This window comes from Bufo bufo, chromosome 9, assembly GCF_905171765.1.
Source record: "Bufo bufo chromosome 9, aBufBuf1.1, whole genome shotgun sequence".
Taxonomy (NCBI): domain Eukaryota; kingdom Metazoa; phylum Chordata; class Amphibia; order Anura; family Bufonidae; genus Bufo; species Bufo bufo.
In genome coordinates, this window is record NC_053397.1 from 86,230,764 (window position 1) to 86,244,979 (window position 14,216).

Genomic DNA, 14,216 nt, shown 5'->3' on the forward strand with positions numbered 1-14,216 from the left:
AAAGTCTTGTAGAAAATCATACAGAGAAAACTGTGGTTAATCTCCTTCTGATATAGAGATATAGAGCACAATTGAAATTTAATCGCAAATGACTTGAAAATGCCTAAAACACAATACAGTAAGCTAAATGAGTAATGTGTCACATTGTGAACATATATTCTCACAGTTAAATGAAACTAGTAATGAGAAAACACTTGTAAAATGGGAACAAACACTGATCTCTAAATCCTCTTTTGACCCGAACAAAGAAAACCAAGACACACACAGCATTTAGTGGTCACAATTAAAGGAGTTGTCCGAGTTCAGATTTGAACTCGGACATACCCATATTTTCACCCAGGCAGCACCCCTGATGTTAGCATCAGAGCATCTCATGCTCCGTTGCACTCTCTTCCCTTGCGATAGATCGCGCAGGGCAAGGGCTCTTTTGTTTACAATATCACACTGCCGGGCGGTGACATCACCCAGGGCCGGACTGGGGATAAAAACCAGCCCTGGAAAAAGTTGCATACCAGCCCCACAGCATTGAATCTGCTGGCTCGTTAAGCACTGGAAGGCCTGGACCAGCAGCGTGGAATCATGTATGGCAGGCAGTGCCTGTGAGCATTGAACAGAATGGCACCCATGCTCTGCAGCCGCTCCCGCCTGAACTAAAGGTACGCGCCGTCGGATGTGCCACTCACGCAGCAGCGCTGATGACGTGTGACATCACGTCATACAGCACACTGTGCGGTCCTGTGCTGCCCCGACATGTTCTCTGTGATCAGCACGGCCGGCCATGAGGCAGTCAGCTAGTAGCTACACCGGCCAAGGAGCCTCTTCGCTGTCGGCACGGCCGGCTGTGCGGAAGTCAGCTACACGCCTACACCTGCCAAGGAGCCTCCTTGCTGTCGCCTGCGGCCGGTGTTCCGTGAAATTTCCCTACGGCCGATGTTCCGTGAAATTTCCCTATCCTCGTCACTTCCTGTTGTGACGCGACTGCACCGGACATTATGTTCCCAGCTTTGGAAGAAGGTGCACCGGGCCGCGCAGGCGCACAACGGCAAGGTAGGGAAATTTCACACAAGGGGAAAAGGGGCCACCTAATGCGCTTGCGCCTTGCCTCTCAGCTGGCTCCAGATGATCAGACACTGCGCGTGCGCAGTGAGTGGTACGGAGATTTAACAGAACAAATGGCCATCGGATCTCCCTACCCCCACACTGCGCAGGCGCGGTAATCGGATGGATGTTCGGTATAAGAGATCTCCCTGTCCGCTGGTGCGCATGCGCGGTGTATCCCGACGGGAGTAGTTAGCTGCACTTGCGCACTGTCCCGTAATTTTTTCCTACCCTCTAACAGCTGCTGAGGCTCCCGGCGCATGTGCAGTGCCGGCCGGTGTCCAGCTGAGAGGTAAGGCGCAGGCGCATTAGGTGGCCCCTTCTCCCCAACTCTGGTGTGAAATTTCCCTACCCCGTAGTTGTGCCCCTGCGCGGCGCGGCACACCTCCTTTCAAAGCTGGAAACATCATGTCTGATGCGGCCGCGTCACAACAGGAAGTGACGAGGGTAGGGAAATTTCACGGAACACCGGGCGTGCTGAAGTCAGGGCTACCGGCCTAACGGGAATTTTCCCATTATCCAGTCGGCCCTGACGTCACCGGCTCTGATGGGCGTGCTTTACGCTGCCCTAGCTGTTTTACTGGCTAGGGCAGCGCTAAAGCCCGCCCATCAGTGCCGGTGACGGCACCGGGCTTCCTGGCAGCCCAATGAAGAGCCCGGTTTGTCACAGGAACTCCTGAAAATGCCTTTTCAAAGGAGAGCATCGGAGCATGAACTTCTCAGATGCTCAAGTCAGGGGGGCTGCCTGAGTGAAAATGGAGGTATGTTCGGGTTTAGCGCTGAACCCGGACAACTACTTTAATTCTATGAAACGCTCATAAAGTTGATTACATAGAAACAACACAATAACACATTTTTACAAATGATTTGATATTGCTACAGTTTTTTTTCTTCAAAAGCAAATAGAAACACAGCACTTTAAGACCTTATCTTAAGGTCTTTTTTAAAATCCCACATTCAATAGTCCTATAACCATCCACTCATCAGATAGAAATCTTTGGCCATGGTGTTGTACTGGACAGATGCTAAGGCTGGGTTTACATCACATTTTTGCCATTAAATGGATGCCTCTGACAGGTGCCATACAGTGGCATCCATTCAGCATAGAGTTCCATTATCAATGTACAGTATGTTGATGTATACTTTTTTTAGCGGACTCTGCAGGATGGAAAAGCGTGGTCTGCTACGCCTTTGTATCCTTTCCCCCCCCCCAATGCATACGTTAAAAGGATGGCAAAAACGTGATGTGAAACCAGCCTTAGATGGGTATTTGTGCCAATATTTGTGACAAAACTCCATTTCAGGCTTGGTTCACATTGTCCATTTTTATGACCACCATTGGTACATACAATAAATATGGAAAGTCTTCCGACTCTTCCACTTTTTGTTATGTTGAGGTCTTGTGCACAAACACATTCAAGTTTTCCCCATTAATCTGCACTGAGTACTCCATAATGAGAAAATAAATACAGAATTTTAGAAATGTTTGCAAATGTATCAAAAAGGAAAAACTACAATTTTTCATGGACATGTGCATTCAGACCCTTTGCTATGACACTTGAAATTTAGCTCTGGGCCTCCCATTTCTCTTGATCTTTGAGAAGTTTCTACACCTTGTTGGAGTCCACCTGTGGTAAATTCATTAGACTTGAAAAGACACAGCCTTGTCTATATTAAGATTCATAGCTGACAATGCATATTAGAATGACAACCAAGCCATGAGGAGGAAAAAACTGCCTGTAGAGATTAGAGACATGATCATGTGAAGACACAGATCTGGAGAAGGTTACAAAAAATTTCACAAAAATGTACAAAACAGTTGCATTGCATTTTTTTTTAACCAGTAGACTGCTGGAAAACACTGGAGGCCCACCTGGGGCCTACCCTAGGCCTCGACCTGCCTTCACTGATATCGGCATCCTGCAATCTAATTCCCAAGGTGCTGATGGGATACTGTGGGAGTCCGCTCTCTTAGTAACCTCTTACATGTGGAGTGCGCTATTGACCATGACATGAATTGGGTTTAACAGCCCGGATCTGCGCTCCTTCCAGTCTGGGCTGTTTGAGTAGGAGAGCAGAGCCCCTGCTCTCCGCTGCAAAGGACAACTATGCAGCGATTAGACTGAGCTGCTGTGAAAAGGCAGCAGCCCAGCCTAAGGCCCCTTAGTTAACAGCATAAAAAGGCATATTGGTGGTTAATAAGGGGTTAATAAAGTTTTAAAAGCATTACAAGCAGTTTAGTATGCAACCCACTTCCTAGACCACTTTTATTGCTTTTAAAGTAGTAAAGTACCAAAGATGTATTTTGGTGAGCACTGCAGTTTTTTCTATTTGATTTATTGCTGTAGAACAGTGAATGCCCTCTTATTATTATTACAGTCCTGGGTATAAACAGGTCATTAGACAGATCTCTGTATTGACTTTTGATATATTTATACATGGTTATAAGGTCACTCTCTGATCCTTCTTTTTTTTTTTTTTTATATTAACTTCCATTTTGATTACCCATCATGATATTGCAGTCCACCTCATACAGTACATTTATTACTTTGATTGCCACCTTGGAACCCACTTCAGTTGTGCTAGGTATGTCCTGTGCCTAAAACTAGTTTATGTTACAGTACCTTGAAAAAACATTCATACCCTTTTTACTTTTCCACATTTTTTCTTTTTACACTCACAAACATAAATGTATTTTATTGGGCTTTTATGTGATAGATCAGCACAAAGTAGCTAATATGTGTGAAGTGAAAAGAAAATGATACATGGTTTTCAAAAATTTTTATATGTAAAATCTGGAAAGTGTAGCATGTATTTTTATTCAGCCCCCCTGAGTCAATACTTAGTAGGACCACCTTTCTCTGCAATTACAGCTGAAAGTCTTTTAGGGGATGTCTCTATCAGCTTTGCACATCTAGAGGCTGTAATTTTTGCCCATTCTATTTGGCAAAATAGCTCAAGCTCAGTGAGATTGGATGGAGAGCGTCTGAACAGCAATTTTCAAGTATTTCAACAGAGTCTCAATGGGATTTAGCTCTGGACTTTGACTGGGCCATTCCAACACATGAATACCGTATTCCCGGGCTGTCAGTTTAGGCCATGTCTTGGAAGGTTTGCAGTTGTGCCAAACTCCTTCCATTTTTGGATGATGTATTGAACAGTGCTCCTTGAGATGCTCAGAGGTTGGGATACTTTTCTCAGAACCTACACTTCTCCGCAACTTTATCCCTGACCTGTCTGGAGTGTTCCTTGGTTTTCATGATGTTGTTTGATCACTTATGTTCTCTAACAAACCTCTGAGGCCTTCACAGAACAGCTATAGTTATACTGAGAATACATGCAGGTGGACTCTATTTACTAAACAGGTGTCTTCTGGAGGCAATTGGTCACACTGGATTTTATTTAGGGGTATCAGAGTACAAGGGGCTGAATACAATTGCACCCAACACTTTTCAGATTTTGTTTTATTAAAAATGTTGTAAACCATGCATCATTTCCTTTTCACTTCACACATACTTGCTACTTTGTGCTGGTGTATCATATAAAATCTCAATAAAATACATTTAAGTTTGTGGTTGCAACGTGAAAAAATGACTTATGAATACTTTTTAAAGGCATTGTATTTGTGGACTAGTAAGAAGCTAGGACTGCACTCTTATTGTATGCATCTATGCCGCTTTGATGCATATCACCATCTTATTTGCCTTGGCAGCATCTGCCTGGCACTGGTTGCTAACTTTTAGTATCTGAAGCAGTAGTAAATCTACCCCTATGTCTTCTGTCTACTACCACAACAGAGGTCATGTAGTGAAGAAAATGATACAATATAAATAATGTGAGAACATATATAGCCTGCAAGCACTTCCTGTGTGTGCAGAAATAGAGAAGTGAAGTTTCCACACAACCTGTCTAGTTATTACACCTCTCTTATATGATTCATTTAGAAACTAAACGACACAGAGATCCCAGTACAAAGCTACTCTCCCCAGGTTGGCTTTAAGAGAAATAAAGCAATAAACTGGATCCAACTAAGGAAGAAGCAATAGGAACTTTTGATATATGAGAGTGAATGTATGCAACAATTATGAGAAAGGACATTAAGAGACCTGATAGGAGAACTGACTGTGAAATAGAGGAAATCGTATGCAAAATGGGTACTGATAACGACAGCAATGCAAAATGGCTTCCAGACTTTGTAATGAGGCTGGGGTTTTTGTTGTTGTTGTTGTAATTTAATATTTTATGTAATGCTGTACATACAAAGTTGTTGACTGAAGTCAGAGTAATGATAGAATAAGGCTAGGGCTCTTAGACAGCTCAATAGCTTCTCACTTTGCACCCGCTGTAGCTTTACTTCTTATTTTTACTTATGTTTTCTGATAATTATATTTTGCATATTCTACAATTTCACAGTAAGCCAATTAACCCATCAGTATGTGTTCTTGTGTGGAAACCAGAATGCACAGAGGAAACCTATACAAACATGGGGGCTGAGGAGAACATACAGATCATATTCAGGCATCACTTTTGGTCGCATTCGAATCCAGGACCCCAGGGATGTTAGGAAACATTTGATATTAAAAATGAGACTTTAGTTTATATAGTTCTACCCTAAAATATTTCTTTAGCATCTGCTAACGGAACTAATGACTAAAAAGAAACAATATTCATCTCCAAAACAAAATATTAGCATGTGTCTCATTGCTTTATATCACTTAAGTCAGGGATGCCCAACCTGCGGCCCTCCAGCTGTTATAAAACTACAACTACCAGCATGCTTGAACAGCTTACAGCTATTAAGGCATGCTGGGAGTTGGAGTTTTGCAACAGCTGGAGGACCACAGGTTGGGCATCCCTGACTTAAAGCTTCTCATATACTAAACCCATTTTCTGAACCGTTTTAAAGTTTATGTTACCTTAATAAAGAAATTACTATTTTTCTACTTATCTACCACTGCTTCTTCTCCTCCCGTCTCCTGATCACTCTTTCTCAATTTACTGGTAATATCTGTCTACAGATTACCAGCTTCACTAAGGGATCAGGTTACTACTTCTGAGGGGGAGGATGGGGAAAAAGCTTCAGTAAGACAGAGAGGGAGAGTAGGTGCTGCTGTTTGCAGTAAGTGTTCTACTGTAAGTGTTCTATTGCCTCACCCCAATGCTGCATTTCCAGCTACACTGCCTAGTACTGCTGCAGAATATTATCCATGCTGCTGCTTATGAGTGTATGTAAAAGACAGATGGGGAAGCAGAATCTCCTTTTCTCTCTGTATTCTGTATACGGTTTATAGGAGACATCTTAGCAGCTAATCTCTGGAGTTGAGATTATTAAAAAAAACTGACAATTAGTGCTGGGACCAGAGAGACAACCTGACTGCTGGTAGCGGTAAAATACAAGAATATGTTGGCCACATATATAAATATATATATAGTGTGATTCCTCTGTACACACATAGGAAAGCTTATTCTTTTAAGAGCTCTATGCTTTATTGATTACTAAAGACTGTGGATTTAAAGTTATTGCCTACCTTTGAACCATTATATAAAATTTTACATATATAATCTGTATTACAAGTTGAGTAACTTTGAGTTACAGTTTGTATTATAGTATTTACATAGTTGCCATTATGATTCTTAAAGTTATAGCGTTGAAATCTCCCATAATGCTGCACTTTCTAAATATCTTCAGAAAGCCCTGGGAGGTGTAATCTCTACAACATCAGTTTTGGTTACCTGTTATAATCAAGATAAAGTACTTCACAGTAATAAGGAGTGGAAATTGAGAAGTACTGTAGGTGAAGAGGAGAAGGTGTCACACATTTCAGCTAGAAAACAGTATGCCCACCCTGAGGTATTGTCATACCACTGATTGTCCCCAACTACTAGTTGGGGATTATCGTGGTATGACAATACTTCTTCAGTAGTGGTGGTTTAGGGCTATCATGCTGTGTGGTCCTGGGTGTAAGAGTACTGCAGCCTGGATCTAAAGAGGCTTGGAGCTGACCCATTGCATGTGCTTGTGTGAATAGGTATTCCTTTAATAAAATCCCTTTTACTGTATATTATTATAACTGAAGATGGTTTTATGTTTCAAAAGGCGTTTATTGGATTTTAGCATATACAGGTATGCATAAATATCAAATAATAAAATAAAAAGAAAAGAGAAACATTAACAATTCTTGGAGAAATGTATATCACATTGTACAGTTTTTTTTTTTTTTTTTTTTTCCATACTATGAAATACAATAGGATTTTTGACATAAGGAGATAGCATCAAAATTCAGATGTATAACTCTAGTAAGCATGAATGGTAAAATCAAAGGGAAATACTATATTGTAAATCTGGAGCATGGGGGGAGGCTAACCATGGTGCCCAAACCTTCTCAAATGTTGTAAATGTGTCGGCTCGGATAGCTGAAAGTTTTTCAAAAACCATTATTCTATTGATCCTATCAATAACACTTTGATAAGATAGTGAGTCAGATCGCCACTTAAAGGCTATATGGATTCTCGCAGCTAGTAAAATATATTGGGAAAGTTTAAATCTGGCAAAGGTCAGCCAATGAGGTCTATCTCCTAGAACACATAGTGGCAATGCTAGTGGATAGTTACAATCTAGTACTGAGGATATCAATCTTGTTATTTGAACCCAGAACCTTTTAACTACAGGGCATGACCACCATGTATGAAGCATGGTTCCTTCCTCAGTGCATTCTCTAAAACATAAGGGGGAAACCTCAGGGTAAATAGTATGAAGCCTCGTTGGTACCATATAGGTTCTATGTAGAACCTTTATGGAAGTTTCCGCCAGGGTAACCTGCCATGAGCCTTTCGTAAGAGTTAGTGAGCGTTGAGACCATTTAGATACAGAAAATTCCTGTTGTAAGTCTTTCTCCCAGGCTCTCATGTAAGTTAGTTTATGGCCTTCAGGGATAGCATTTAGGGCTTCGTATATTCTTGAAAGGAGACCCTGTCTGTATAGTGAGAAATTAATAGAACGCTCAAAGGGTGAAAATTCTACATTACGGTTTGGTATCAGATTAGACCTAAAGTAAGAGAATACCTGATTCATGAGGAGATAATCTCCTATGGGAGGTGAGTATTTTTCCTTAAAATCCGCAAGAGATATTAATTTGCCTCTAACCAGAAGCTTGTGAAGGGTGCATAGTTGGTTGGATGACCACCAATTGAGGTTATTACCTTGGAGTCCCGGAGAAAAAGCAGGGTTACCTATAATACTCAGCAACGGGGATGGTCTAGATTGTAGGTTAAATTTAAACCTAACTGATCTCCAAAGAATCAGTGAATAATAAGTCAAAGGTGAATTATTACGAACTGTTGAGGGAATGGGTGCAGTATTCCAGATCAGCGCTTTCCATGTGTAAGGGAGAAGGATATTGCGTTCAAGAGGTATCCATAGAGGGTGGTCCTGAGGATTAAGGTGGGTCAAAAACATTTGGGCCAGTCTAGCTGCCTGATGGTATTTTACTAAATCAGGTACTGATAGCCCTCCATGTGACCTATGTCTACACATTACAGCCTTAGATATACGGGGATGTTTATTAGCCCAAATAAATTTCATTAAGTCTCTCTGGACCGATCTCAAGTCCCTTATCTGAACAGGGATTGGTAGAGCCCTGAACAAATAAAGGAGTCTCGGAAGCACTACCATTCTGAAGATGTTTATCTTACCCACCCAAGATACTTGAAGGGATTGCCAATTTACTAGATCTTGACGTATCTTTTTGTACATAGGTAAGTAATTAATCTTATATGTTATGTCTAGCGTCTTGGGCAACATAACTCCCAGATATGGGATATATTGGGGCCTAAGTTGGAAAGGGAAATTTTGAGTGAGCAATGTTTTAGTAGAAATGGGGGTGTTACATAGTAGTAGGTCAGATTTAGAATGGTTTATGGAAAGGCCCGATGCTTTGGAGAATGAATCCAATAATTTCAGCAGGGAAGGGAATGAAATGATGGGGTTGGTGATAGTTAACATAAGATCATCTGCAAAGAGATTAAGTTTATATTCTGTTCCCCCAACTGTCAAACCTTTAATATCGGGATGGGATCTTATATGAGCAGCTAAGGGTTCAATGGCTAGGGCGAATAGAGCTGGGGACAGGGGGCAACCCTGCCTTGTACCCCTTCTAATAGGGATATGGGAAGTCCTAGTTGAGGGTAATTTAAGTTGGGCTTCTGGTTTAGAATATAGGGCTTGGATAGCTGCTAAGAAGGGTCCCTGAATTCCCATTCCCGAGAGAACACTACAGAGGTATGACCATGTAACAGAATCAAAGGCCTTTTCAATATCTAGGGCCAATAAGGCTAATGGGGTTTTGGATTTATTGGAGTAATGGATGATGTTAAGTATTTTTCTGATGTTATCAGGGGCTTCCCTACCGGGTATGAATCCTACTTGGTCTTTATGGATAAGACTTGGCAAGAATCTATTGATTCTTCCCGCTAAAATAGCTGTAAAGAGTTTGTTATCAATGTTTAATAGGGAAATCGGCCTATAATTGGCAGTGAGCAGGGGATCCTTATTGGGCTTAGGTATGACTGTAATGGAGGCTTTCAGGAATTCTTCTGGAGGGACCTTTCCCTGCATCAAATAGTTACAGTAATTAGTTACGTGAGGAATAAGCAGAGGGGCGAACTTTTTATAATATAGGGCTGAGTAGCCATCAGGGCCTGGGGCTTTCCCTAGTTTCAAGGAGTTAATAGCTTATTCTACTTCTTCTACTGAAACCGGTTTATTAAGTTCTGATTGTGATTCTGGGGATAGAGTAGGGAGGTGGACAGATGACAAAAACTCATTTATTTTCGCTGTAGAGTCTCCTATGGGAGCTGAATAAAGATGTGTATAAAATTCCTGAAATGCGGTGTAAATTGTGTCAGGATTAGAAGTGGTCTGACCTGACCTTGTACTAATTTTAAATACCTGGTTGATTTTCTGTTTTTTTTTAAGTTGGTTGGCTAAAAGTTTATCTGGCTTATTGGCGAACTTATAGTAAAAGGAGTTAGTCCATCTAAGGGCTTTTTCTGTGGAGTTTGTGAGCAACATGTTCAGTTGTAGTTTAACATCTTTAATTGCCTTAAGCAGATAGAGAGACGGAGATCTCTGATGGGCCCAAACAAGTCTGTTCAGCTTGGCCTCTAGTCCAACTTGGGCTTGAGTACGTTCTTTCTTCCTCCTGGAGGCCAAACTTATCAACCTGCCCCTCATGAAGGCCTTGTGGGTCAGCCACAATGTCATAGGATTGATTTTGTGTGAAACATTCTCAGATAAGAAGTTCGAAAGATCGTCCTTCAATTGAGAAAATTGTGCTGTGTGAGTCAGGAGTGATTCGTTGAGCCTCCAGTGAAACGAAGCAGAGCTAACCTGTGGAGCCGTAAAATCAGAGATGACCATATCGTGGTCTGACCAAGAGGAAACCACATGTCTGGAATATGACATATAAGGTAGGAAAGATGTGGAGGATAAAATCATATCTAAGCGCGAGTACACCCTATGAGCTGCTGAGTAGAAGGTATAACTTCTCTGAGTACCATTGTGTTCCCTCCATGTGTCAGCTAGAGCCAGAGATTGAAAGACTCGTTGGATCTTTTTTGTCTGTGATGTAGGTCGCAGGGTCGAAGGGGGGGCAAGAGCGATCTAGTACAGGATTTATGGTAAAATTAAAGTCCCCACACCACACTAGTTTATGGAAAGTTAGGGATTCAATCACTTTTCCGACCTTTTCGAAGAAGGTAATTGGGTCCTCATTAGGAGCATATGAGTTAACCAGGCAAAGCGATTCATCTCTATATGTTCCCAGCAGGATTACGTATCTTCCTTCCGGGTCTATGCAGGTTTGGGAAACAGTAAAGGGAAAGGTATTTCTCAATAATGTCACTACACCCCTACATTTTGAAGTAAATGAAGAGGAGTAGAAAGTGGAATATTGTGGATTAAATGAAGATGGTTTTATAAAAGGTTATACAATTGTATTGTACTGTAGTGTATTGTATTACTGCTGTGGGCATTATTAGCCATGATTACATAAAGTATTAAAGCGGTTATCTTAGATTTTATAACTGATGACCTATTCTCTGGGTAATCAGAATCTGATCGGGACTCTCACTTTTAAGCTGTTTGAGAAGGTACAGGCGCTTGCAGTAGCATTGCGGCCTTCTCTTTGCTCACCAAGCACAGTGCTATACATTGTATAGTGGCTGTGCTTGGTATCGCAGCTCAATCCCATTTACTTCAATGGGTCTGAGGTGCGCCTAGGCCATGTGACTAATTAACGTGATATCACATGACCTTGACAAGCTGCAGGAAGGCGCTAGTGCCTTCTCAAACAGCTAATCGGCAGGGATCCTGGTTGTCAGACCCGTAGTGATCAGATACTGATGACCCATCCAGAGGAATGGTAATCAGTTAAAAAATCTCGGAAAAATCCTTTTAAGTTTTAGTGTGTATTGTGGGTTCATGGTTGACTATGATAGTTAGGAATCAACACCACATGCTTGGAGGGAATCTGTCACCACAAGATGCAGTGTAATCTGCAGGCAGCATGGCATAGATCAGGAGGAGCTGAGCAGATTGATATGTAGTTTTGTGGGAATAATTTCAGTGAAACCTGTACTTTTTACATTTATATTTCTGTTCTTTCTGAGTTCAGTTGTACACGGGGGAGGTGTTATCAGTGATTGATAGTATTCCCTGTGTAAGTGTGTATACAGAGGTAGCTGTCAGTCACTGATAGATGTACACGGGGAGGTGTCATCAGTGATTGATAGCATTCTCTGTGTAAGTGTGTATACAGAGATAGCTGTCAGTCAGTAATAGTGATTGATGGTATTCTCTGTAAGTGTGTACACGGTGGAGGTGTTATCAGTAATAACATTCTCTGTGTAAGTGTGTAAAAATAGAGAGCTGTCAGTCACTGATAGCTGTACACGAGGGAGGTGTTATCAGTTATTGATAGTATTCCCCATGTAGGTGTGTATACAGAGAAAGCTGTCAGTCACTGATAGTTGTACATGGGGGAGGTGTTATCAGTGATTGATAGCATTCTCTGTGTAAGTGTGTATACAGACATAGCTGTCGGTCCCTGATAGTTGTACATAGGGAAGGTGTTATCAGTGATAGCATTCTTTGTGTCAGTGTGTCTACAGAGATAGCTGTCAGTCCCTGATAGTTTTACATGGGTAGGTGTTATCAGTGATAGCATTATATGTGTAAGTGTGTATACATAGCTATCAGTCACTGATAGTTGCACACAGGGGAGGTGTTATCAGTGATAGCATTCTCTGTGTAAGTGTGTGTACATAGATAGCTGTCAGTCACTGATAGCTGTACACAGGGGAGGTGTTATCAGTTATTGATAGTATTCCCCGTGCAAGTGTGTATACAGAGATAGCTGTCAGTCCTTGATAGTTGTACACGGGGAGGTGTTATCAGTGACTGATAGCATTCCCTGTCTAATTGTGTATACTGAGATAGCTGTAAGTCACTGATAGTTGTACAAGGGGCAGTCTTAAGTTAAGAAAAAGCAGAGCTTTAAATGTATAAATTACTAGTTTTACTGAATATTTTCCCACAAAACTGTATATCAATCTGCTTAGGCCCCCCTTCTCTATAACTCTTTAAGCTCTCTATTACTGCTTCTGTAATACATTAAATTCACTTGATGATATGAACAGCTGCTGCCTCAGGGAACCTGCGTTTGTCACATGATATAGGGCTGGCCCAGGGGTTGGCTTGTGCCGATCGCTTGAACAGAGCGCATAGACCTCCGAAGTGTGCTGCTGAATGGAGACATGAGAATAAAATGAAAATAGATAAATAGCATATTGAGCTTTAGGTCTCTTGACAAAAATCAAACATTTCAAAAATCCTCAATGGAGGGAGTAGATTCAGTAACGCAGATGGTTAGATTTGTATCAGCCTAGAATGTGTTTTATCTCTGTGAATCAGAGAAGATGAAGGACGAGACGCTGAATAACAAGAGTTGCTTGGAAAGAGCTGAAAGCCACAAGTGCTGGCATTGAGCTGTGGTTTGATCGCTGATACCGTAGAGAGACTTTAATTGCATTGTTGTTCCTGTTGACAGCTTGAGATAAAACCATTTGGAGGCAGGAGGCTGGCTCTGGTCAGGCTTGATGTAAGCTAGGCAACGCTTTGCAGGAAATATGTTCTTAAATACAGCTAAACTGTTTAACACGGTGGGGATCATTCATCAGTCAAGACAGGGCCATACAGCAAAGTACAATACAAAAAAAAACACAATATTTTATCTCAGAAAAAATATCTAACTTAGCAACAAGACCTTAAAATTTATACTACAGTTTCATTAATTTATTATTGAATAATATAGCTACAGATGTTAAAAAGTATACAGACATTGAAAGGTCTAAGAAATTGCGCAAAATGGATAATTTCACTCTTATTGAAAGCTGGTCACTTTTCAGACCTGTGGTATGTATTTAATTTGCTGTAGCTTACATAGCACTGACATTACATATTCAAAAGCTCTGTACACACACATACACTATGACCAACTACATAGGCGGCCAATTACTCTACCACTGTGTTAGTTCGAGGAAACTGGAGAAACCTTGAAAACTATGCAAATGGCAGACCACACAAACTCCCTGCAGATGTTGTCCTCGGCATGTAATGCCACCGCTTGAAAACACCAGCTTATAGGTCAGGTGAATACCACAAGGCGTCTTTTGGCAATTGTCCAATCCATTATAGCCTATGGATACTTTCAGCACATATATAAATTGAAAATAGCATATTTTTAAATTTCAATAGTTACAGTAAATAATTGATGTATACCTCTTCTTTATTGATAGCTAGCAGTATGCCCTGAAAAGTGGATCTCAAGTCAAAGTTAGAATATTTTTGGACCATAAGACACACTAGGCTATAAGGTGCACCGCTAATTAGAAGGATTCAAATTGAGAATCTTTATTTTTACTGCAAGTCCTGATGCCACTTCAGTATGCCACAATGGCCTCTCACATTTTTGACCTATAGTGCTTCATGGATATTGCCATCACATTTTCAGCCATAATGCTTTCTGTATATTGCTAGCCATAGTGCCTTCTGAGTTTAG

General features: G+C 41.2%; 1 protein-coding gene and 1 long non-coding RNA gene across 7 annotated transcripts in view; both read left to right on the plus strand.

Annotated features, from left to right (window-relative positions):
* PTPRC (protein tyrosine phosphatase receptor type C) overlaps positions 1–14,216 on the plus strand; it is a 258,953-nt gene that overhangs the window by 19,660 nt on the left and 225,077 nt on the right. The window lies entirely within an intron of this gene.
* On the plus strand, positions 11,805–12,461 carry LOC120979581. Its single transcript, XR_005774324.1, has 3 exons — positions 11,805–11,869; positions 12,142–12,195; positions 12,425–12,461. It is a non-coding gene; the product is annotated as an uncharacterized LOC120979581 (long non-coding RNA).